Source organism: Lissotriton vulgaris, chromosome 12 (assembly GCF_964263255.1).
Source record: "Lissotriton vulgaris chromosome 12, aLisVul1.2, whole genome shotgun sequence".
Classification (NCBI taxonomy): Eukaryota; Metazoa; Chordata; class Amphibia; order Caudata; family Salamandridae; genus Lissotriton; species Lissotriton vulgaris.
This window is the reverse complement of record NC_141700.1, coordinates 491,833,978-491,853,231: the sequence shown is the minus strand read 5'-3', so window position 1 is coordinate 491,853,231 and position 19,254 is coordinate 491,833,978. Positions and strand designations below refer to the sequence as shown.

Here is a 19,254-nt window from a genome sequence, read left to right as displayed (position 1 = left end):
TGCTGGGCAAGGGGAACGGGAAGCGTGAATCAGGCTTTAACTGAAGTGGCACTGTAGGACTTTCGTCCCCAACGATTTTACGCTTTCCCCACCATCCCTCCAATCGATAGGCTGTGAGCCAGCACTGTTCTATGCAAATAGCCATGCACTTTAAGTCCCTTTTTCACACGTATTTTCATTAAAGCTGAATATATAAGTATAGATCTGTCTAGGCTGGAGGCACATGAAACAAGACAAGCGAGCCCCTTCAAGTGTACCTGAGAGGAATCTGACTCAGGATTGGCCACCCTCTAAGGACACCCCTAACGTGCACAAATAACGGGCAAGCCCTATGAAAAGCGCAGCATGACTCTTGGTGACACCTTTTAAAAGGAGAGTGACGTCTGGCCTCTGGCAGCAGGAATGTTGAGAAAAGAGAAAATACACTGCCTGCTATCGTGCAGTTTCAAGATAGTCAAGGAAAAGCAATCTCATGCACTGCCCAAGCTCTTTCCCATGATGCACCTTTCCTACACTCTGTCTATGCAAATGAGCAAGCAGAGAGATCAGGAATAAAACACCAAGCTCATGTTCCCTTATAACAGTAGCAGACAACTCCTAAATATTCCCCAACTTCTAATGCTTTTCTTTTAAACAAATGATAAACAGCCTCACCTGTGGTAAGGCTTAAAAAAATTGAATAAACTCGTAAATGTTCCGCTCCACGGAAATCTTTAGTAAAAGGCGAAAGATTTTTTCGTTTTGAAGAGAAACCAGAGTAAGTTAGAATATGGCTCTCTGGGGGTTAGAGGCACCAGATCAAAGACCCTATCATTGCGAGGGTGAGGACCTGAGAGGTTTTTGCAGCCTCTAAAAAAGAGGGCAAGAACTAGGCCGGTGAGGGAAACAGGATCAAACTTCAGAGTCTCTGCTCAAAGCACAGAAAAGCAAAAAGGTGGGCAGTTCCAAGTGTCTGCCTGGGAATATGCAAATTCTTTTTGTACACACCTCAGCTCATTAGGAGGTGTCGGGGCTGCTGGGCAAGGGGAACGGGAAGCGTGAATCAGGCTTTCACTGAAGTGGCACTGTAGGACTTTCGTCCCCAACGATTTTACGCTTTCCCCACCATCCCTCCAATCGATAGGCTGTGAGCCACCACTGTTCTATGCAAATAGCCATGCACTTTAAGTCCCTTTTTCACACGTATTTTCATTAAAGCTGAATATATAAGTATAGATCTGTCTAGGCTGGAGGCACTTGAAACAAGACAAACGAGCCCCTTCAAGTGTACCTGAGAGGAATCTGACTCAGGATTGGCCACCCTCTAAGGGCACCTCTAACGGGCACAAATATCGTGCAAGCCCTATGAAAAGCGCAGCATGAGTCTTGGTGCCACCTTTTAAAAGGAGAGTGACGTCTGGCCTCTGGCAGCAGGAATGTTGAGAAAAGAGAAAATATACTGCCTGCTATCGTGCAGTTTCAAGATAGTCAAGGAAAAGCAATCTCATGCACTGCCCAAGCTCTGTCCCATGATGCACCTCTCCTACACTCTGTCTATGCAAATGAGCAAGCAGAGAGATCAGGAATAAAACACCAAGCTCATGTTCCCTTATAACAGTAGCAGACAACTCCTAAATGTTCCCCAACTTCTAATGCTTTTCTTTTAAACAAATGATAAACAGCCTCACCTGTGGTAAGGCTTAAAAAAATTGAATAAACTCGTAAATGTTCCTCTCCACGGAAATCTTTAGTAAAAGGCGAAAGATTTTTTCGTTTTGAAGAGAAACCAGAGTAAGTTAGAATATGGCTCTCTGGGGGTTAGAGGCACCAGATCAAAGACCCTATCATTGCGAGGGTGAGGACCTGAGAGGTATTTGCAGCCTCTAAAAAAGAGGGCAAGAACTAGGCCGGCGAGGGAAACAGGATCAAACTTCAGAGTCTCTGCTCAAAGCACAGAAAAGCAAAAAGGTGGGCAGTTCCAAGTGTCTGCCTGGGAATATGCAAATTCTTTTTGTACACACCTCAGCTCATTAGGAGGTGTCGGGGCTGCTGGGCAAGGGGAACGGGAAGCGTGAATCAGGCTTTCACTGAAGTGGCACTGTAGGACTTTCGTCCCCAACGATTTTACGCTTTCCCCACCATCCCTCCAATCGATAGGCTGTGAGCCACCACTGTTCTATGCAAATAGCCATGCACTTTAAGTCCCTTTTTCACACGTATTTTCATTAAAGCTGAATATATAAGTATAGATCTGTCTAGGCTGGAGGCACTTGAAACAAGACTAACGAGCCCCTTCAAGTGTACCTGAGAGGAATCTGACTCAGGATTGGCCACCTTCTAAGGGCACCTCTAACGGGCACAAATATCGTGCAAGCCCTATGAAAAGCGCAGCATGAGTCTTGGTGCCACCTTTTAAAAGGAGAGTGACGTCTGGCCTCTGGCAGCAGGAATGTTGAGAAAAGAGAAAATATACTGCCTGCTATCGTGCAGTTTCAAGATAGTCAAGGAAAAGCAATCTCATGCACTGCCCAAGCTCTGTCCCATGATGCACCTCTCCTACACTCTGTCTATGCAAATGAGCAAGCAGAGAGATCAGGAATAAAACACCAAGCTCATGTTCCCTTATAACAGTAGCAGACAACTCCTAAATGTTCCCCAACTTCTAATGCTTTTCTTTTAAACAAATGATAAACAGCCTCACCTGTGGTAAGGCTTAAAAAAATTGAATAAACTCGTAAATGTTCCTCTCCACGAAAATCTTTAGTAAAAGGAGAAAGATTTTTTCGTTTTGAAGAGAAACCAGAGTAAGTTAGAATATGGCTCTCTGGGGGTTAGAGGCACCAGATCAAAGACCCTATCATTGCGAGGGTGAGGACCTGAGAGGTATTTGCAGCCTCTAAAAAAGAGGGCAAGAACTAGGCCGGTGAGGGAAACAGGATCAAACTTCAGAGTCTCTGCTCAAAGCACAGAAAAGCAAAAAGGTGGGCAGTTCCAAGTGTCTGCCTGGGAATATGCAAATTCTTTTTGTACACACCTCAGCTCATTAGGAGGTGTCGGGGCTGCTGGGCAAGGGGAACGGGAAGCGTGAATCAGGCTTTCACTGAAGTGGCACTGTAGGACTTTCGTCCCCAACGATTTTACGCTTTCCCCACCATCCCTCCAATCGATAGGCTGTGAGCCACCACTGTTCTATGCAAATAGCCATGCACTTTAAGTCCCTTTTTCACACGTATTTTCATTAAAGCTGAATATATAAGTATAGATCTGTCTAGGCTGGAGGCACTTGAAACAAGACTAACGAGCCCCTTCAAGTGTACCTGAGAGGAATCTGACTCAGGATTGGCCACCTTCTAAGGGCACCTCTAACGGGCACAAATATCGTGCAAGCCCTATGAAAAGCGCAGCATGAGTCTTGGTGCCACCTTTTAAAAGGAGAGTGACGTCTGGCCTCTGGCAGCAGGAATGTTGAGAAAAGAGAAAATATACTGCCTGCTATCGTGCAGTTTCAAGATAGTCAAGGAAAAGCAATCTCATGCACTGCCCAAGCTCTGTCCCATGATGCACCTCTCCTACACTCTGTCTATGCAAATGAGCAAGCAGAGAGATCAGGAATAAAACACCAAGCTCATGTTCCCTTATAACAGTAGCAGACAACTCCTAAATGTTCCCCAACTTCTAATGCTTTTCTTTTAAACAAATGATAAACAGCCTCACCTGTGGTAAGGCTTAAAAAAATTGAATAAACTCGTAAATGTTCCTCTCCACGGAAATCTTTAGTAAAAGGCGAAAGATTTTTTCGTTTTGAAGAGAAACCAGAGTAAGTTAGAATATGGCTCTCTGGGGGTTAGAGGCACCAGATCAAAGACCCTATCATTGCGAGGGTGAGGACCTGAGAGGTATTTGCAGCCTCTAAAAAAGAGGGCAAGAACTAGGCCGGCGAGGGAAACAGGATCAAACTTCAGAGTCTCTGCTCAAAGCACAGAAAAGCAAAAAGGTGGGCAGTTCCAAGTGTCTGCCTGGGAATATGCAAATTCTTTTTGTACACACCTCAGCTCATTAGGAGGTGTCGGGGCTGCTGGGCAAGGGGAACGGGAAGCGTGAATCAGGCTTTCACTGAAGTGGCACTGTAGGACTTTCGTCCCCAACGATTTTACGCTTTCCCCACCATCCCTCCAATCGATAGGCTGTGAGCCACCACTGTTCTATGCAAATAGCCATGCACTTTAAGTCCCTTTTTCACACGTATTTTCATTAAAGCTGAATATATAAGTATAGATCTGTCTAGGCTGGAGGCACATGAAACAAGACAAACGAGCCCCTTCAAGTGTACCTGAGAGGAATCTGACTCAGGATTGGCCACCCTCTAAGGGCACCTCTAACGGGCACAAATAACGGGCAAGCCCTATGAAAAGCGCAGCATGACTCTTGGTGCCACCTTTTAAAAGGAGAGTGACGTCTGGCCTCTGGCAGCAGGAATGTTGAGAAAAGAGAAAATACACTGCCTGCTATCGTGCAGTTTCAAGATAGTCAAGGAAAAGCAATCTCATGCACTGCCCAAGCTCTTTCCCATGATGCACCTCTCCTACACTCTGTCTATGCAAATGAGCAAGCAGAGAGATCAGGAATAAAACACCAAGCTCATGTTCCCTTATAACAGTAGCAGACAACTCCTAAATGTTCCCCAACTTCTAATGCTTTTCTTTTAAACAAATGATAAACAGCCTCACCTGTGGTAAGGCTTAAAAAAATTGAATAAACTCGTAAATGTTCCTCTCCACGGAAATCTTTAGTAAAAGGCGAAAGATTTTTTCGTTTTGAAGAGAAACCAGAGTAAGTTAGAATATGGCTCTCTGGGGGTTAGAGGCACCAGATCAAAGACCCTATCATTGCGAGGGTGAGGACCTGAGAGGTATTTGCAGCCTCTAAAAAAGAGGGCAAGAACTAGGCCGGTGAGGGAAACAGGATCAAACTTCAGAGTCTCTGCTCAAAGCACAGAAAAGCAAAAAGGTGGGCAGTTCCAAGTGTCTGCCTGGGAATATGCAAATTCTTTTTGTACACACCTCAGCTCATTAGGAGGTGTCGGGGCTGCTGGGCAAGGGGAACGGGAAGCGTGAATCAGGCTTTCACTGAAGTGGCACTGTAGGACTTTCGTCCCCAACGATTTTACGCTTTCCCCACCATCCCTCCAATCGATAGGCTGTGAGCCACCACTGTTCTATGCAAATAGCCATGCACTTTAAGTCCCTTTTTCACACGTATTTTCATTAAAGCTGAATATATAAGTATAGATCTGTCTAGGCTGGAGGCACTTGAAACAAGACTAACGAGCCCCTTCAAGTGTACCTGAGAGGAATCTGACTCAGGATTGGCCACCTTCTAAGGGCACCTCTAACGGGCACAAATATCGTGCAAGCCCTATGAAAAGCGCAGCATGAGTCTTGGTGCCACCTTTTAAAAGGAGAGTGACGTCTGGCCTCTGGCAGCAGGAATGTTGAGAAAAGAGAAAATATACTGCCTGCTATCGTGCAGTTTCAAGATAGTCAAGGAAAAGCAATCTCATGCACTGCCCAAGCTCTGTCCCATGATGCACCTCTCCTACACTCTGTCTATGCAAATGAGCAAGCAGAGAGATCAGGAATAAAACACCAAGCTCATGTTCCCTTATAACAGTAGCAGACAACTCCTAAATGTTCCCCAACTTCTAATGCTTTTCTTTTAAACAAATGATAAACAGCCTCACCTGTGGTAAGGCTTAAAAAAATTGAATAAACTCGTAAATGTTCCTCTCCACGGAAATCTTTAGTAAAAGGCGAAAGATTTTTTCGTTTTGAAGAGAAACCAGAGTAAGTTAGAATATGGCTCTCTGGGGGTTAGAGGCACCAGATCAAAGACCCTATCATTGCGAGGGTGAGGACCTGAGAGGTATTTGCAGCCTCTAAAAAAGAGGGCAAGAACTAGGCCGGCGAGGGAAACAGGATCAAACTTCAGAGTCTCTGCTCAAAGCACAGAAAAGCAAAAAGGTGGGCAGTTCCAAGTGTCTGCCTGGGAATATGCAAATTCTTTTTGTACACACCTCAGCTCATTAGGAGGTGTCGGGGCTGCTGGGCAAGGGGAACGGGAAGCGTGAATCAGGCTTTCACTGAAGTGGCACTGTAGGACTTTCGTCCCCAACGATTTTACGCTTTCCCCACCATCCCTCCAATCGATAGGCTGTGAGCCACCACTGTTCTATGCAAATAGCCATGCACTTTAAGTCCCTTTTTCACACGTATTTTCATTAAAGCTGAATATATAAGTATAGATCTGTCTAGGCTGGAGGCACTTGAAACAAGACTAACGAGCCCCTTCAAGTGTACCTGAGAGGAATCTGACTCAGGATTGGCCACCTTCTAAGGGCACCTCTAACGGGCACAAATATCGTGCAAGCCCTATGAAAAGCGCAGCATGAGTCTTGGTGCCACCTTTTAAAAGGAGAGTGACGTCTGGCCTTTGGCAGCAGGAATGTTGAGAAAAGAGAAAATACACTGCCTGCTATCGTGCAGTTTCAAGATAGTCAAGGAAAAGCAATCTCATGCACTGCCCAAGCTCTTTCCCATGATGCACCTTTCCTACACTCTGTCTATGCAAATGAGCAAGCAGAGAGATCAGGAATAAAACACCAAGCTCATGTTCCCTTATAACAGTAGCAGACAACTCCTAAATATTCCCCAACTTCTAATGCTTTTCTTTTAAACAAATGATAAACAGCCTCACCTGTGGTAAGGCTTAAAAAAATTGAATAAACTCGTAAATGTTCCGCTCCACGGAAATCTTTAGTAAAAGGCGAAAGATTTTTTCGTTTTGAAGAGAAACCAGAGTAAGTTAGAATATGGCTCTCTGGGGGTTAGAGGCACCAGATCAAAGACCCTATCATTGCGAGGGTGAGGACCTGAGAGGTATTTGCAGCCTCTAAAAAAGAGGGCAAGAACTAGGCCGGTGAGGGAAACAGGATCAAACTTCAGAGTCTCTGCTCAAAGCACAGAAAAGCAAAAAGGTGGGCAGTTCCAAGTGTCTGCCTGGGAATATGCAAATTCTTTTTGTACACACCTCAGCTCATTAGGAGGTGTCGGGGCTGCTGGGCAAGGGGAACGGGAAGCGTGAATCAGGCTTTCACTGAAGTGGCACTGTAGGACTTTCGTCCCCAACGATTTTACGCTTTCCCCACCATCCCTCCAATCGATAGGCTGTGAGCCACCACTGTTCTATGCAAATAGCCATGCACTTTAAGTCCCTTTTTCACACGTATTTTCATTAAAGCTGAATATATAAGTATAGATCTGTCTAGGCTGGAGGCACTTGAAACAAGACAAACGAGCCCCTTCAAGTGTACCTGAGAGGAATCTGACTCAGGATTGGCCACCCTCTAAGGGCACCTCTAACGGGCACAAATATCGTGCAAGCCCTATGAAAAGCGCAGCATGAGTCTTGGTGCCACCTTTTAAAAGGAGAGTGACGTCTGGCCTCTGGCAGCAGGAATGTTGAGAAAAGAGAAAATATACTGCCTGCTATCGTGCAGTTTCAAGATAGTCAAGGAAAAGCAATCTCATGCACTGCCCAAGCTCTGTCCCATGATGCACCTCTCCTACACTCTGTCTATGCAAATGAGCAAGCAGAGAGATCAGGAATAAAACACCAAGCTCATGTTCCCTTATAACAGTAGCAGACAACTCCTAAATGTTCCCCAACTTCTAATGCTTTTCTTTTAAACAAATGATAAACAGCCTCACCTGTGGTAAGGCTTAAAAAAATTGAATAAACTCGTAAATGTTCCTCTCCACGGAAATCTTTAGTAAAAGGCGAAAGATTTTTTCGTTTTGAAGAGAAACCAGAGTAAGTTAGAATATGGCTCTCTGGGGGTTAGAGGCACCAGATCAAAGACCCTATCATTGCGAGGGTGAGGACCTGAGAGGTATTTGCAGCCTCTAAAAAAGAGGGCAAGAACTAGGCCGGCGAGGGAAACAGGATCAAACTTCAGAGTCTCTGCTCAAAGCACAGAAAAGCAAAAAGGTGGGCAGTTCCAAGTGTCTGCCTGGGAATATGCAAATTCTTTTTGTACACACCTCAGCTCATTAGGAGGTGTCGGGGCTGCTGGGCAAGGGGAACGGGAAGCGTGAATCAGGCTTTCACTGAAGTGGCACTGTAGGACTTTCGTCCCCAACGATTTTACGCTTTCCCCACCATCCCTCCAATCGATAGGCTGTGAGCCACCACTGTTCTATGCAAATAGCCATGCACTTTAAGTCCCTTTTTCACACGTATTTTCATTAAAGCTGAATATATAAGTATAGATCTGTCTAGGCTGGAGGCACTTGAAACAAGACTAACGAGCCCCTTCAAGTGTACCTGAGAGGAATCTGACTCAGGATTGGCCACCTTCTAAGGGCACCTCTAACGGGCACAAATATCGTGCAAGCCCTATGAAAAGCGCAGCATGAGTCTTGGTGCCACCTTTTAAAAGGAGAGTGACGTCTGGCCTCTGGCAGCAGGAATGTTGAGAAAAGAGAAAATATACTGCCTGCTATCGTGCAGTTTCAAGATAGTCAAGGAAAAGCAATCTCATGCACTGCCCAAGCTCTGTCCCATGATGCACCTCTCCTACACTCTGTCTATGCAAATGAGCAAGCAGAGAGATCAGGAATAAAACACCAAGCTCATGTTCCCTTATAACAGTAGCAGACAACTCCTAAATGTTCCCCAACTTCTAATGCTTTTCTTTTAAACAAATGATAAACAGCCTCACCTGTGGTAAGGCTTAAAAAAATTGAATAAACTCGTAAATGTTCCTCTCCACGGAAATCTTTAGTAAAAGGCGAAAGATTTTTTCGTTTTGAAGAGAAACCAGAGTAAGTTAGAATATGGCTCTCTGGGGGTTAGAGGCACCAGATCAAAGACCCTATCATTGCGAGGGTGAGGACCTGAGAGGTATTTGCAGCCTCTAAAAAAGAGGGCAAGAACTAGGCCGGTGAGGGAAACAGGATCAAACTTCAGAGTCTCTGCTCAAAGCACAGAAAAGCAAAAAGGTGGGCAGTTCCAAGTGTCTGCCTGGGAATATGCAAATTCTTTTTGTACACACCTCAGCTCATTAGGAGGTGTCGGGGCTGCTGGGCAAGGGGAACGGGAAGCGTGAATCAGGCTTTCACTGAAGTGGCACTGTAGGACTTTCGTCCCCAACGATTTTACGCTTTCCCCACCATCCCTCCAATCGATAGGCTGTGAGCCACCACTGTTCTATGCAAATAGCCATGCACTTTAAGTCCCTTTTTCACACGTATTTTCATTAAAGCTGAATATATAAGTATAGATCTGTCTAGGCTGGAGGCACTTGAAACAAGACTAACGAGCCCCTTCAAGTGTACCTGAGAGGAATCTGACTCAGGATTGGCCACCTTCTAAGGGCACCTCTAACGGGCACAAATATCGTGCAAGCCCTATGAAAAGCGCAGCATGAGTCTTGGTGCCACCTTTTAAAAGGAGAGTGACGTCTGGCCTCTGGCAGCAGGAATGTTGAGAAAAGAGAAAATATACTGCCTGCTATCGTGCAGTTTCAAGATAGTCAAGGAAAAGCAATCTCATGCACTGCCCAAGCTCTGTCCCATGATGCACCTCTCCTACACTCTGTCTATGCAAATGAGCAAGCAGAGAGATCAGGAATAAAACACCAAGCTCATGTTCCCTTATAACAGTAGCAGACAACTCCTAAATGTTCCCCAACTTCTAATGCTTTTCTTTTAAACAAATGATAAACAGCCTCACCTGTGGTAAGGCTTAAAAAAATTGAATAAACTCGTAAATGTTCCTCTCCACGGAAATCTTTAGTAAAAGGCGAAAGATTTTTTCGTTTTGAAGAGAAACCAGAGTAAGTTAGAATATGGCTCTCTGGGGGTTAGAGGCACCAGATCAAAGACCCTATCATTGCGAGGGTGAGGACCTGAGAGGTATTTGCAGCCTCTAAAAAAGAGGGCAAGAACTAGGCCGGCGAGGGAAACAGGATCAAACTTCAGAGTCTCTGCTCAAAGCACAGAAAAGCAAAAAGGTGGGCAGTTCCAAGTGTCTGCCTGGGAATATGCAAATTCTTTTTGTACACACCTCAGCTCATTAGGAGGTGTCGGGGCTGCTGGGCAAGGGGAACGGGAAGCGTGAATCAGGCTTTCACTGAAGTGGCACTGTAGGACTTTCGTCCCCAACGATTTTACGCTTTCCCCACCATCCCTCCAATCGATAGGCTGTGAGCCACCACTGTTCTATGCAAATAGCCATGCACTTTAAGTCCCTTTTTCACACGTATTTTCATTAAAGCTGAATATATAAGTATAGATCTGTCTAGGCTGGAGGCACTTGAAACAAGACTAACGAGCCCCTTCAAGTGTACCTGAGAGGAATCTGACTCAGGATTGGCCACCTTCTAAGGGCACCTCTAACGGGCACAAATATCGTGCAAGCCCTATGAAAAGCGCAGCATGAGTCTTGGTGCCACCTTTTAAAAGGAGAGTGACGTCTGGCCTCTGGCAGCAGGAATGTTGAGAAAAGAGAAAATATACTGCCTGCTATCGTGCAGTTTCAAGATAGTCAAGGAAAAGCAATCTCATGCACTGCCCAAGCTCTGTCCCATGATGCACCTCTCCTACACTCTGTCTATGCAAATGAGCAAGCAGAGAGATCAGGAATAAAACACCAAGCTCATGTTCCCTTATAACAGTAGCAGACAACTCCTAAATGTTCCCCAACTTCTAATGCTTTTCTTTTAAACAAATGATAAACAGCCTCACCTGTGGTAAGGCTTAAAAAAATTGAATAAACTCGTAAATGTTCCTCTCCACGGAAATCTTTAGTAAAAGGCGAAAGATTTTTTCGTTTTGAAGAGAAACCAGAGTAAGTTAGAATATGGCTCTCTGGGGGTTAGAGGCACCAGATCAAAGACCCTATCATTGCGAGGGTGAGGACCTGAGAGGTATTTGCAGCCTCTAAAAAAGAGGGCAAGAACTAGGCCGGCGAGGGAAACAGGATCAAACTTCAGAGTCTCTGCTCAAAGCACAGAAAAGCAAAAAGGTGGGCAGTTCCAAGTGTCTGCCTGGGAATATGCAAATTCTTTTTGTACACACCTCAGCTCATTAGGAGGTGTCGGGGCTGCTGGGCAAGGGGAACGGGAAGCGTGAATCAGGCTTTCACTGAAGTGGCACTGTAGGACTTTCGTCCCCAACGATTTTACGCTTTCCCCACCATCCCTCCAATCGATAGGCTGTGAGCCACCACTGTTCTATGCAAATAGCCATGCACTTTAAGTCCCTTTTTCACACGTATTTTCATTAAAGCTGAATATATAAGTATAGATCTGTCTAGGCTGGAGGCACTTGAAACAAGACTAACGAGCCCCTTCAAGTGTACCTGAGAGGAATCTGACTCAGGATTGGCCACCTTCTAAGGGCACCTCTAACGGGCACAAATATCGTGCAAGCCCTATGAAAAGCGCAGCATGAGTCTTGGTGCCACCTTTTAAAAGGAGAGTGACGTCTGGCCTTTGGCAGCAGGAATGTTGAGAAAAGAGAAAATACACTGCCTGCTATCGTGCAGTTTCAAGATAGTCAAGGAAAAGCAATCTCATGCACTGCCCAAGCTCTTTCCCATGATGCACCTTTCCTACACTCTGTCTATGCAAATGAGCAAGCAGAGAGATCAGGAATAAAACACCAAGCTCATGTTCCCTTATAACAGTAGCAGACAACTCCTAAATATTCCCCAACTTCTAATGCTTTTCTTTTAAACAAATGATAAACAGCCTCACCTGTGGTAAGGCTTAAAAAAATTGAATAAACTCGTAAATGTTCCGCTCCACGGAAATCTTTAGTAAAAGGCGAAAGATTTTTTCGTTTTGAAGAGAAACCAGAGTAAGTTAGAATATGGCTCTCTGGGGGTTAGAGGCACCAGATCAAAGACCCTATCATTGCGAGGGTGAGGACCTGAGAGGTATTTGCAGCCTCTAAAAAAGAGGGCAAGAACTAGGCCGGTGAGGGAAACAGGATCAAACTTCAGAGTCTCTGCTCAAAGCACAGAAAAGCAAAAAGGTGGGCAGTTCCAAGTGTCTGCCTGGGAATATGCAAATTCTTTTTGTACACACCTCAGCTCATTAGGAGGTGTCGGGGCTGCTGGGCAAGGGGAACGGGAAGCGTGAATCAGGCTTTCACTGAAGTGGCACTGTAGGACTTTCGTCCCCAACGATTTTACGCTTTCCCCACCATCCCTCCAATCGATAGGCTGTGAGCCACCACTGTTCTATGCAAATAGCCATGCACTTTAAGTCCCTTTTTCACACGTATTTTCATTAAAGCTGAATATATAAGTATAGATCTGTCTAGGCTGGAGGCACTTGAAACAAGACAAACGAGCCCCTTCAAGTGTACCTGAGAGGAATCTGACTCAGGATTGGCCACCCTCTAAGGGCACCTCTAACGGGCACAAATATCGTGCAAGCCCTATGAAAAGCGCAGCATGAGTCTTGGTGCCACCTTTTAAAAGGAGAGTGACGTCTGGCCTCTGGCAGCAGGAATGTTGAGAAAAGAGAAAATATACTGCCTGCTATCGTGCAGTTTCAAGATAGTCAAGGAAAAGCAATCTCATGCACTGCCCAAGCTCTGTCCCATGATGCACCTCTCCTACACTCTGTCTATGCAAATGAGCAAGCAGAGAGATCAGGAATAAAACACCAAGCTCATGTTCCCTTATAACAGTAGCAGACAACTCCTAAATGTTCCCCAACTTCTAATGCTTTTCTTTTAAACAAATGATAAACAGCCTCACCTGTGGTAAGGCTTAAAAAAATTGAATAAACTCGTAAATGTTCCTCTCCACGGAAATCTTTAGTAAAAGGCGAAAGATTTTTTCGTTTTGAAGAGAAACCAGAGTAAGTTAGAATATGGCTCTCTGGGGGTTAGAGGCACCAGATCAAAGACCCTATCATTGCGAGGGTGAGGACCTGAGAGGTATTTGCAGCCTCTAAAAAAGAGGGCAAGAACTAGGCCGGCGAGGGAAACAGGATCAAACTTCAGAGTCTCTGCTCAAAGCACAGAAAAGCAAAAAGGTGGGCAGTTCCAAGTGTCTGCCTGGGAATATGCAAATTCTTTTTGTACACACCTCAGCTCATTAGGAGGTGTCGGGGCTGCTGGGCAAGGGGAACGGGAAGCGTGAATCAGGCTTTCACTGAAGTGGCACTGTAGGACTTTCGTCCCCAACGATTTTACGCTTTCCCCACCATCCCTCCAATCGATAGGCTGTGAGCCACCACTGTTCTATGCAAATAGCCATGCACTTTAAGTCCCTTTTTCACACGTATTTTCATTAAAGCTGAATATATAAGTATAGATCTGTCTAGGCTGGAGGCACTTGAAACAAGACTAACGAGCCCCTTCAAGTGTACCTGAGAGGAATCTGACTCAGGATTGGCCACCTTCTAAGGGCACCTCTAACGGGCACAAATATCGTGCAAGCCCTATGAAAAGCGCAGCATGAGTCTTGGTGCCACCTTTTAAAAGGAGAGTGACGTCTGGCCTCTGGCAGCAGGAATGTTGAGAAAAGAGAAAATATACTGCCTGCTATCGTGCAGTTTCAAGATAGTCAAGGAAAAGCAATCTCATGCACTGCCCAAGCTCTGTCCCATGATGCACCTCTCCTACACTCTGTCTATGCAAATGAGCAAGCAGAGAGATCAGGAATAAAACACCAAGCTCATGTTCCCTTATAACAGTAGCAGACAACTCCTAAATGTTCCCCAACTTCTAATGCTTTTCTTTTAAACAAATGATAAACAGCCTCACCTGTGGTAAGGCTTAAAAAAATTGAATAAACTCGTAAATGTTCCTCTCCACGGAAATCTTTAGTAAAAGGCGAAAGATTTTTTCGTTTTGAAGAGAAACCAGAGTAAGTTAGAATATGGCTCTCTGGGGGTTAGAGGCACCAGATCAAAGACCCTATCATTGCGAGGGTGAGGACCTGAGAGGTATTTGCAGCCTCTAAAAAAGAGGGCAAGAACTAGGCCGGTGAGGGAAACAGGATCAAACTTCAGAGTCTCTGCTCAAAGCACAGAAAAGCAAAAAGGTGGGCAGTTCCAAGTGTCTGCCTGGGAATATGCAAATTCTTTTTGTACACACCTCAGCTCATTAGGAGGTGTCGGGGCTGCTGGGCAAGGGGAACGGGAAGCGTGAATCAGGCTTTCACTGAAGTGGCACTGTAGGACTTTCGTCCCCAACGATTTTACGCTTTCCCCACCATCCCTCCAATCGATAGGCTGTGAGCCACCACTGTTCTATGCAAATAGCCATGCACTTTAAGTCCCTTTTTCACACGTATTTTCATTAAAGCTGAATATATAAGTATAGATCTGTCTAGGCTGGAGGCACTTGAAACAAGACTAACGAGCCCCTTCAAGTGTACCTGAGAGGAATCTGACTCAGGATTGGCCACCTTCTAAGGGCACCTCTAACGGGCACAAATATCGTGCAAGCCCTATGAAAAGCGCAGCATGAGTCTTGGTGCCACCTTTTAAAAGGAGAGTGACGTCTGGCCTCTGGCAGCAGGAATGTTGAGAAAAGAGAAAATATACTGCCTGCTATCGTGCAGTTTCAAGATAGTCAAGGAAAAGCAATCTCATGCACTGCCCAAGCTCTGTCCCATGATGCACCTCTCCTACACTCTGTCTATGCAAATGAGCAAGCAGAGAGATCAGGAATAAAACACCAAGCTCATGTTCCCTTATAACAGTAGCAGACAACTCCTAAATGTTCCCCAACTTCTAATGCTTTTCTTTTAAACAAATGATAAACAGCCTCACCTGTGGTAAGGCTTAAAAAAATTGAATAAACTCGTAAATGTTCCTCTCCACGGAAATCTTTAGTAAAAGGCGAAAGATTTTTTCGTTTTGAAGAGAAACCAGAGTAAGTTAGAATATGGCTCTCTGGGGGTTAGAGGCACCAGATCAAAGACCCTATCATTGCGAGGGTGAGGACCTGAGAGGTATTTGCAGCCTCTAAAAAAGAGGGCAAGAACTAGGCCGGCGAGGGAAACAGGATCAAACTTCAGAGTCTCTGCTCAAAGCACAGAAAAGCAAAAAGGTGGGCAGTTCCAAGTGTCTGCCTGGGAATATGCAAATTCTTTTTGTACACACCTCAGCTCATTAGGAGGTGTCGGGGCTGCTGGGCAAGGGGAACGGGAAGCGTGAATCAGGCTTTCACTGAAGTGGCACTGTAGGACTTTCGTCCCCAACGATTTTACGCTTTCCCCACCATCCCTCCAATCGATAGGCTGTGAGCCACCACTGTTCTATGCAAATAGCCATGCACTTTAAGTCCCTTTTTCACACGTATTTTCATTAAAGCTGAATATATAAGTATAGATCTGTCTAGGCTGGAGGCACTTGAAACAAGACTAACGAGCCCCTTCAAGTGTACCTGAGAGGAATCTGACTCAGGATTGGCCACCTTCTAAGGGCACCTCTAACGGGCACAAATATCGTGCAAGCCCTATGAAAAGCGCAGCATGAGTCTTGGTGCCACCTTTTAAAAGGAGAGTGACGTCTGGCCTCTGGCAGCAGGAATGTTGAGAAAAGAGAAAATATACTGCCTGCTATCGTGCAGTTTCAAGATAGTCAAGGAAAAGCAATCTCATGCACTGCCCAAGCTCTGTCCCATGATGCACCTCTCCTACACTCTGTCTATGCAAATGAGCAAGCAGAGAGATCAGGAATAAAACACCAAGCTCATGTTCCCTTATAACAGTAGCAGACAACTCCTAAATGTTCCCCAACTTCTAATGCTTTTCTTTTAAACAAATGATAAACAGCCTCACCTGTGGTAAGGCTTAAAAAAATTGAATAAACTCGTAAATGTTCCTCTCCACGGAAATCTTTAGTAAAAGGCGAAAGATTTTTTCGTTTTGAAGAGAAACCAGAGTAAGTTAGAATATGGCTCTCTGGGGGTTAGAGGCACCAGATCAAAGACCCTATCATTGCGAGGGTGAGGACCTGAGAGGTATTTGCAGCCTCTAAAAAAGAGGGCAAGAACTAGGCCGGCGAGGGAAACAGGATCAAACTTCAGAGTCTCTGCTCAAAGCACAGAAAAGCAAAAAGGTGGGCAGTTCCAAGTGTCTGCCTGGGAATATGCAAATTCTTTTTGTACACACCTCAGCTCATTAGGAGGTGTCGGGGCTGCCGGGCAAGGGGAACGGGAAGCGTGAATCAGGCTTTCACTGAAGTGGCACTGTAGGACTTTCGTCCCCAACGATTTTACGCTTTCCCCACCATCCCTCCAATCGATAGGCTGTGAGCCACCACTGTTCTATGCAAATAGCCATGCACTTTAAGTCCCTTTTTCACACGTATTTTCATTAAAGCTGAATATATAAGTATAGATCTGTCTAGGCTGGAGGCACTTGAAACAAGACAAACGAGCCCCTTCAAGTGTACCTGAGAGGAATCTGACTCAGGATTGGCCACCCTCTAAGGGCACCTCTAACGGGCACAAATATCGTGCAAGCCCTATGAAAAGCGCAGCATGAGTCTTGGTGCCACCTTTTAAAAGGAGAGTGACGTCTGGCCTCTGGCAGCAGGAATGTTGAGAAAAGAGAAAATATACTGCCTGCTATCGTGCAGTTTCAAGATAGTCAAGGAAAAGCAATCTCATGCACTGCCCAAGCTCTGTCCCATGATGCACCTCTCCTACACTCTGTCTATGCAAATGAGCAAGCAGAGAGATCAGGAATAAAACACCAAGCTCATGTTCCCTTATAACAGTAGCAGACAACTCCTAAATGTTCCCCAACTTCTAATGCTTTTCTTTTAAACAAATGATAAACAGCCTCACCTGTGGTAAGGCTTAAAAAAATTGAATAAACTCGTAAATGTTCCTCTCCACGGAAATCTTTAGTAAAAGGCGAAAGATTTTTTCGTTTTGAAGAGAAACCAGAGTAAGTTAGAATATGGCTCTCTGGGGGTTAGAGGCACCAGATCAAAGACCCTATCATTGCGAGGGTGAGGACCTGAGAGGTATTTGCAGCCTCTAAAAAAGAGGGCAAGAACTAGGCCGGCGAGGGAAACAGGATCAAACTTCAGAGTCTCTGCTCAAAGCACAGAAAAGCAAAAAGGTGGGCAGTTCCAAGTGTCTGCCTGGGAATATGCAAATTCTTTTTGTACACACCTCAGCTCATTAGGAGGTGTCGGGCTGCTGGGCAAGGGGAACGGGAAGCGTGAATCAGGCTTTCACTGAAGTGGCACTGTAGGACTTTCGTCCCCAACGATTTTACGCTTTCCCCACCATCCCTCCAATCGATAGGCTGTGAGCCACCACTGTTCTATGCAAATAGCCATGCACTTTAAGTCCCTTTTTCACACGTATTTTCATTAAAGCTGAATATATAAGTATAGATCTGTCTAGGCTGGAGGCACTTGAAACAAGACTAACGAGCCCCTTCAAGTGTACCTGAGAGGAATCTGACTCAGGATTGGCCACCTTCTAAGGGCACCTCTAACGGGCACAAATATCGTGCAAGCCCTATGAAAAGCGCAGCATGAGTCTTGGTGCCACCTTTTAAAAGGAGAGTGACGTCTGGCCTCTGGCAGCAGGAATGTTGAGAAAAGAGAAAATATACTGCCTGCTATCGTGCAGTTTCAAGATAGTCAAGGAAAAGCAATCTCATGCACTGCCCAAGCTCTGTCCCATGATGCACCTCTCCTACACTCTGTCTATGCAAATGAGCAAGCAGAGAGATCAGGAATAAAACACCAAGCTCATGTTCCCTTATAACAGTAGCAGACAACTCCTAAATGTTCCCCAACTTCTAATGCTTTTCTTTTAAACAAATGATAAACAGCCTCACCTGTGGTAAGGCTTAAAAAAATTGAATAAACTCGTAAATGTTCCGCTCCACGGAAATCTTTAGTAAAAGGCGAAAGATTTTTTCGTTTTGAAGAGAAACCAGAGTAAGTTAGAATATGGCTCTCTGGGGGTTAGAGGCACCAGATCAAAGACCCTATCATTGCGAGGGTGAGGACCTGAGAGGTATTTGCAGCCTCTAAAAAAGAGGGCAAGAACTAGGCCGGTGAGGGAAACAGGATCAAACTTCAGAGTCTCTGCTCAAAGCACAGAAAAGCAAAAAGGTGGGCAGTTCCAAGTGTCTGCCTGGGAATATGCAAATTCTTTTTGTACACACCTCAGCTCATTAGGAGGTGTCGGGGCTGCTGGGCAAGGGGAACGGGAAGCGTGAATCAGGCTTTCACTGAAGTGGCACTGTAGGACTTTCGTCCCCAACGATTTTACGCTTTCCCCACCATCCCTCCAATCGATAGGCTGTGAGCCACCACTGTTCTATGCAAATAGCCATGCACTTTAAGTCCCTTTTTCACACGTATTTTCATTAAAGCTGAATATATAAGTATAGATCTGTCTAGGCTGGAGGCACTTGAAACAAGACTAACGAGCCCCTTCAAGTGTACCTGAGAGGAATCTGACTCAGGATTGGCCACCTTCTAAGGGCACCTCTAACGGGCACAAATATCGTGCAAGCCCTATGAAAAGCGCAGCATGAGTCTTGGTGCCACCTTTTAAAAGGAGAGTGACGTCTGGCCTCTGGCAGCAGGAATGTTGAGAAAAGAGAAAATATACTGCCTGCTATCGTGCAGTTTCAAGATAGTCAAGGAAAAGCAATCTCATGCACTGCCCAAGCTCTGTCCCATGATGCACCTCTCCTACACTCTGTCTATGCAAATGAGCAAGCAGAGAGATCAGGAATAAAACACCAAGCTCATGTTCCCTTATAACAGTAGCAGACAACTCCTAAATGTTCCCCAACTTCTAATGCTTTTCTTTTAAACAAATGATAAACAGCCTCACCTGTGGTAAGGCTTAAAAAAATTGAATAAACTCGTAAATGTTCCTCTCCACGGAAATCTTTAGTAAAAGGCGAAAGATTTTTTCGTTTTGAAGAGAAACCAGAGTAAGTTAGAATATGGCTCTCTGGGGGTTAGAGGCACCAGATCAAAGACCCTATCATTGCGAGGGTGAGGACCTGAGAGGTATTTGCAGCCTCTAAAAAAGAGGGCAAGAACTAGGCCGGCGAGGGAAACAGGATCAAACTTCAGAGTCTCTGCTCAAAGCACAGAAAAGCAAAAAGGTGGGCAGTTCCAAGTGTCTGCCTGGGAATATGCAAATTCTTTTTGTACACACCTCAGCTCATTAGGAGGTGTCGGGGCTGCTGGGC

General features: G+C 45.3%; 19 non-coding genes across 19 annotated transcripts; all 19 read right to left on the bottom strand.

Moving 5' to 3' along the window:
* Positions 1–646: 646 nt before the first annotated feature.
* On the bottom strand, positions 647–761 carry LOC147677469 (U5 spliceosomal RNA). Its single transcript, XR_015302683.1, has one exon. It is a non-coding gene; the product is annotated as a U5 spliceosomal RNA (small nuclear RNA).
* Positions 762–1,659: 898 nt separating this feature from the next.
* LOC147677468 (U5 spliceosomal RNA) lies at positions 1,660–1,774 on the bottom strand. Its single transcript, XR_015303401.1, has one exon. It is a non-coding gene; the product is annotated as a U5 spliceosomal RNA (small nuclear RNA).
* An 898-nt stretch (positions 1,775–2,672) lies between these two features.
* Positions 2,673–2,787, bottom strand: LOC147677467 (U5 spliceosomal RNA). The gene has a single exon (XR_015302920.1). It is a non-coding gene; the product is annotated as a U5 spliceosomal RNA (small nuclear RNA).
* Positions 2,788–3,685: 898 nt separating this feature from the next.
* Positions 3,686–3,800, bottom strand: LOC147677466 (U5 spliceosomal RNA). Its single transcript, XR_015303400.1, has one exon. It is a non-coding gene; the product is annotated as a U5 spliceosomal RNA (small nuclear RNA).
* Positions 3,801–4,698: 898 nt separating this feature from the next.
* LOC147677465 (U5 spliceosomal RNA) lies at positions 4,699–4,813 on the bottom strand. Its single transcript, XR_015303399.1, has one exon. It is a non-coding gene; the product is annotated as a U5 spliceosomal RNA (small nuclear RNA).
* Positions 4,814–5,711: 898 nt separating this feature from the next.
* LOC147677464 (U5 spliceosomal RNA) lies at positions 5,712–5,826 on the bottom strand. The gene has a single exon (XR_015303398.1). It is a non-coding gene; the product is annotated as a U5 spliceosomal RNA (small nuclear RNA).
* Positions 5,827–6,724: 898 nt separating this feature from the next.
* On the bottom strand, positions 6,725–6,839 carry LOC147677463 (U5 spliceosomal RNA). Its single transcript, XR_015302682.1, has one exon. It is a non-coding gene; the product is annotated as a U5 spliceosomal RNA (small nuclear RNA).
* An 898-nt stretch (positions 6,840–7,737) lies between these two features.
* LOC147677462 (U5 spliceosomal RNA) lies at positions 7,738–7,852 on the bottom strand. Its single transcript, XR_015303397.1, has one exon. It is a non-coding gene; the product is annotated as a U5 spliceosomal RNA (small nuclear RNA).
* An 898-nt stretch (positions 7,853–8,750) lies between these two features.
* Positions 8,751–8,865, bottom strand: LOC147677461 (U5 spliceosomal RNA). The gene has a single exon (XR_015303396.1). It is a non-coding gene; the product is annotated as a U5 spliceosomal RNA (small nuclear RNA).
* Positions 8,866–9,763: 898 nt separating this feature from the next.
* LOC147677460 (U5 spliceosomal RNA) lies at positions 9,764–9,878 on the bottom strand. The gene has a single exon (XR_015303395.1). It is a non-coding gene; the product is annotated as a U5 spliceosomal RNA (small nuclear RNA).
* Positions 9,879–10,776: 898 nt separating this feature from the next.
* On the bottom strand, positions 10,777–10,891 carry LOC147677459 (U5 spliceosomal RNA). The gene has a single exon (XR_015303394.1). It is a non-coding gene; the product is annotated as a U5 spliceosomal RNA (small nuclear RNA).
* An 898-nt stretch (positions 10,892–11,789) lies between these two features.
* Positions 11,790–11,904, bottom strand: LOC147677458 (U5 spliceosomal RNA). Its single transcript, XR_015302681.1, has one exon. It is a non-coding gene; the product is annotated as a U5 spliceosomal RNA (small nuclear RNA).
* Positions 11,905–12,802: 898 nt separating this feature from the next.
* LOC147677457 (U5 spliceosomal RNA) lies at positions 12,803–12,917 on the bottom strand. The gene has a single exon (XR_015303393.1). It is a non-coding gene; the product is annotated as a U5 spliceosomal RNA (small nuclear RNA).
* Positions 12,918–13,815: 898 nt separating this feature from the next.
* Positions 13,816–13,930, bottom strand: LOC147677456 (U5 spliceosomal RNA). The gene has a single exon (XR_015303392.1). It is a non-coding gene; the product is annotated as a U5 spliceosomal RNA (small nuclear RNA).
* An 898-nt stretch (positions 13,931–14,828) lies between these two features.
* On the bottom strand, positions 14,829–14,943 carry LOC147677455 (U5 spliceosomal RNA). The gene has a single exon (XR_015303391.1). It is a non-coding gene; the product is annotated as a U5 spliceosomal RNA (small nuclear RNA).
* Positions 14,944–15,841: 898 nt separating this feature from the next.
* Positions 15,842–15,956, bottom strand: LOC147677454 (U5 spliceosomal RNA). The gene has a single exon (XR_015303390.1). It is a non-coding gene; the product is annotated as a U5 spliceosomal RNA (small nuclear RNA).
* An 898-nt stretch (positions 15,957–16,854) lies between these two features.
* Positions 16,855–16,969, bottom strand: LOC147677453 (U5 spliceosomal RNA). The gene has a single exon (XR_015303389.1). It is a non-coding gene; the product is annotated as a U5 spliceosomal RNA (small nuclear RNA).
* Positions 16,970–17,866: 897 nt separating this feature from the next.
* On the bottom strand, positions 17,867–17,981 carry LOC147677452 (U5 spliceosomal RNA). Its single transcript, XR_015302680.1, has one exon. It is a non-coding gene; the product is annotated as a U5 spliceosomal RNA (small nuclear RNA).
* An 898-nt stretch (positions 17,982–18,879) lies between these two features.
* LOC147677451 (U5 spliceosomal RNA) lies at positions 18,880–18,994 on the bottom strand. Its single transcript, XR_015303388.1, has one exon. It is a non-coding gene; the product is annotated as a U5 spliceosomal RNA (small nuclear RNA).
* Positions 18,995–19,254: the final 260 nt, after the last annotated feature.